Source organism: Falco peregrinus, chromosome 6, assembly GCF_023634155.1.
Source record: "Falco peregrinus isolate bFalPer1 chromosome 6, bFalPer1.pri, whole genome shotgun sequence".
In the NCBI taxonomy this organism is placed as follows: domain Eukaryota; kingdom Metazoa; phylum Chordata; class Aves; order Falconiformes; family Falconidae; genus Falco; species Falco peregrinus.
Genome location: NC_073726.1, coordinates 1,042,280 through 1,046,754, shown reverse-complemented (window position 1 = coordinate 1,046,754; position 4,475 = coordinate 1,042,280).

Here is a 4,475-nt window from a genome sequence, read left to right as displayed (position 1 = left end):
CATATGAAGCACTTTACGCAAGTGAGTAGATCATTCGAAACAAAAAAACCCCACCCACCCACCATGAATAGTGTATCTACGTATTTTGCCACAATGCAGGTATGGTTTTCAATTATAATTTCCAATTCAGTACCAGGGTTAGTTTAAATAATTTAATTCTTCTTCTAAATGCTTTACCAAAACACGTAACAAATTCTCCCTCTATGAATGCTCTGCCAGCGCATGCTATAAGCTTGGCAACTTGATCGCTTGCTCAAAGTGATGATATATTGAGCTGCTTTTGCTTCACAAAAGTATTTTGCTGAGTTGTCAACCCATGTTTCAGTCTTAATATTTTAACTTTTCTCACTTGTCCGACCAAAGAATCATATTTATCTTTATGTTGAGTTTCGTAGTGTTGACGCAAATTGTATTCCTTGAACGCAGACACTGAATTCTGGCATATCAGACAAACAGCTCGCTCTTTGTACTCCCTGAAAAAATAATCAGAAGTCCACTTGTCTTGGAACACCCCGCACTCGGAGTCCATTTTTCTTTTTTTTTGACATGATGGTGCGCGCGCTTCCCACTGGTGCTGGCTTGCTCGTCCTGCCCGGGAGCTGGAGGGAGGGAGAGATGGGGGAGCCGCCCCCCTCCTCAGCCCGGCGGTGCAGTCCGGACAGGGTGGCCAGAAGGGACTGAAGGGACTTTGCCGCGCCGGGGCTCTGGCGACTCGCCCGAGTTGGCTGGGCCTCGCAGTGCAGAGGCTGCCGGCTGAGCTTGCCCGGCAGAGGAGATGCCCGCGCCTCTTGCCCGCCGCGCACCGCAGAGGAGGAGGAGGAGGAGGGGGGAGGAGGAGGAGGAGGAGGGGGGGGAAAGGAAAAAGCTCCTTTCTTGAAACTGGAATGGCAGAAGGTGCCATCGTGTTTTAACATATGTGGACAAAATTATTCTTTAGAGAGCCTCAGTTTACTTTTAATGACTCAAGAACCCAAAGCCAGAGTATGCGGTGCATTTGTAGTTTATCAGTTGAGTTTTTACTCCCAGATTCGTTTGGAGCACAAGGCTAAAGTGCATCTGATACCATCAGTACATGCCATTTAGCCCACAGCAATCATCCAGAAAGCATCAAGTAACCTCTCTTATTTTCTGGCTGTAAAAGTGCTCATCCACAACGCAAAGCCAAACAGCTTAGCCTGAAACAAGAAAAAGCCGAGAGAGGGTTTACACAGCTGTCACCTAAAGGTTCCCAGCTGAGAGGCACGTCTACAGGTGCTTTCGTTTCTCAAGTCTCAACTAAACTCCTGGCTCACTCTGGCGTGATCTGAAGAGCCCGAGACTGAGCGCTCAGCCATGGTGCTGGAGCAACGCCCGCTGGTTTCCCGCTGCTGCCCCGACAGCCACTGCAGCATGAACAAGGCAAGGTGATGCTGAGCGTCTGTGAGGAGCTCTCTCGCTAACATAGTCCCAAGGTCTTCTCAAGGTGGCTGTGCAGACAGAGAGTAATAACGAGGAGCGGCTGGCATACAGTGCCCGTCTGCCTCTGCAGTCAGCTGAATAGTTAATTGCATCCTTGGCGTTGTTTTACACAATTCACTGTTGTGCCTGGAGGCTCCTGCATCTCTGCTGTACATCTCCACTGAGGACCCAGAGATGGAGGCCTGAACTTCTGCTTTGCCTAACAGCTAAATTACACTTTGTATAGAAAACTGATCACGTGGTACCTTTGGTGGCAAGTTGTATAGATCTGTGACCCAATGAATTCAGAGTTGCTCTCCCAAAGCTCTGAAGTCTACCAGCCTTACGGTTACAGAGTCCCTACAGGGATGCACACACTCCAGCTGGGTTCTGCGCTCTCTCCTGAACTATGAGCAAGGAGGAGGAGGAACTGAGCGTAGGGCTTCTCATCTCTTCCCCTTTCATGCAGCACAAGGCACTCCAGAAGCAGCCACGGCCTCATCGAGCCTCCTGGCCAAAAGACTTCGATCTTGAGGGCAAAGGCTGAAGAGTGCATGAAAGTGAGAGAGACACAGGGGCAAGCACTTGTCCCACCTTGCAACATCACTTGTTGGCATCTTCTCATCTGATCCCAGGCTGCAAAGGGTCGCAGCTCCACTTGTGAATTACTGGGTACCCTTACAGCGGTATTATCAAGTAAGGAACAACGTTAGAGTAGCAAAAAGACACGGCTCTGCCCTCGGCTGGGGAGGCACACTGGGACAGCCTCCAGCGCCAGACCATTTTTAGCAAAAGCAATCACAAATACAGTTAACTTCTTAGCTGACTTGTCTACAAAGAGGGAAAGGCTCCATACGATAAGCAGCACCCATTATTACTCTGCTGCAGAATTTAGTTCTTCCAGAAGTAATACACTCTGTTTTGCCAGCATCTAACAGCAAACCATATAACACGAAGATGCAGAGTTAAGGTACCTGTAAATGCACTGGTTTTGTTTCCCGGCTTTTGTGCTTCCCAGGGCTGTCCTTTGTTGTGCAGCTCTGATATTTTCCAATTTTTTTATATTTGGATATAGTAATTGCTAACACAGAGTCTAAGGCTAGCAATCATAACATCTATTTACAACACGCACACTGGCTGTGTGCACCTATTCCACCAGCCTCCCGTTTGCTTCAAACATGTCAGTCTCCCTGAGGACACGTTCAATGAGAAACCACCCCCCACCCTGCAAAGCCCTGCCTTACTTGCTGCCGAGCCTCCTGCATCCCCCTGGGCAGATTACTTTTGGAAGGCTGACCAGGGAATATTTACCAGCTATGGAATCAACAAAGTTCAGCCACATGCCAACATTTCATGCTGTTACCTAAACGGTGTCAGAACTCTCAGAACTCCATCAAAACAGAACTGGTTTGCACTTTGGTATTAAAAGTTATGTCCAGGCCTGAACACCTCGTTGAGGGCTGGGCCACACAGCAGGCTCCTCTGGGCAAAGACTTCTTTTCTAAGCAGCCATTACGCAAGTACCAATCTGTGAAAAAAATCTGAAACTCAAAGAGAGAGAACCTTGATTTGACATAGTGCTCTTGCTGCATGTTCCGTAGAAGGGAGGTCACCCACATCTTTAGACCTAATGGAAAGTAGGAAAGAAGCACAAAGTGCAAGGTTCTGCATGTGGGCTGGGGCAACACCAGGCTGGGCAGAGAACGGATGGAGAGCAGCCCTGAGGAGAAGGACTGTGGGGTGTTGGTGGATGAGAAGCTCAACTTGGCCCAGCAACGTGTGCTTGCAGCCCGGGAAGCCCAGGGCCGGGGCGGGTGGAAACTGGGCTGTAAATCCTGGGCCAGAGTTATTTCCTGCAGCTTAAGAAAACTGCGTGGGTCTGGTGATGTCTGGTCGCTGTTTTTAAACCCACACCCCCCCCCAGTCGGTATTTCTAATAACAAAGGGTTAAAAGCCAGCAGGCAGTCCCCGCGGTGGCGCGCAGGCAGCAGGCAGGCAGGTGCCAGCGGAGCCCAGAGCCCCCAGCAGCATCAAGGGCAGCACCCACCGCCGCAGGCAGCGCGGCCAAGCAGAGCGGAGTGTCCGCAGCAGCGCAAGCCCCGCGCACCGCCCCCCTCGCTGCCGCAGCCGCCCCGCAGGAACTGGGACGGGGTGCAAAGGAAGAGCGGCCGCCGGCCTGGGAACTGCTCCGCCGGGCAGCGGCCGCTGGGTGATACACGTGTCAGCGAGAACCGCTGGAACAGGAAGCAGCTGTTTCTTCCAGCTGTGACACGCTCACCCCTGGTCATCGAGAACACGGAGAGAACACCGATGCGACACCCGTTGCCGTGCCAAAGCTCCATTTCTTGCAACATCGCTACACGTCTGACAAGGGAAGCCAGCTGGCAGCTGCTGCACATCTGTCACCGCCAGAAAGCACCCCCGCTTCCAAGGGGCGTCCACCAGCAGACGGAGATCTAGGAAGAAAAGGGAACGCTGAGTACACAGCAGGGCTCGGGTATGTTTCCCTCGGCAGCGTACAGAGCAACCGCATTTCTGTCGGGCACTACAAAATACGCTTCCAACGGCAGACTAGAACCTGATCACCTGAGGCCGACCCTGCCTGGGCAGGGGTACAACAGGGCACACACGGGAAACCACATCCCACCCTGCTCCCGGTAACAAGACTATCGGTAAAAACATCTTTATTACAGAAGGTGCTACTTATTTAAAATACCTTATTACAAAACATCTTATTACAAAAGTTATTTTTAAAAAAGTAGTATATTGTTACAAACCATCTTATTACAGAAGTTACTACTGGTTAAGAAAGATCTTATTACAGAAGCTGTAAGGAAAGGTTTCGCCTCAGTTCATCTTACTGCCCGGTGCTCCCTTAGCACATCCCGGCCACAGCTGGGAGCTACACAAGCCGAGGCGGTCCTGACAGCTTCTCTGCTCCCTTCTCGTGCGTTTTGCTCAGGGCTGGCTCGTATGAACACGCATGAAGCCATTACATGGATGGTTTAGGTGCTCTTCCACATGGATCTCCTGAACAC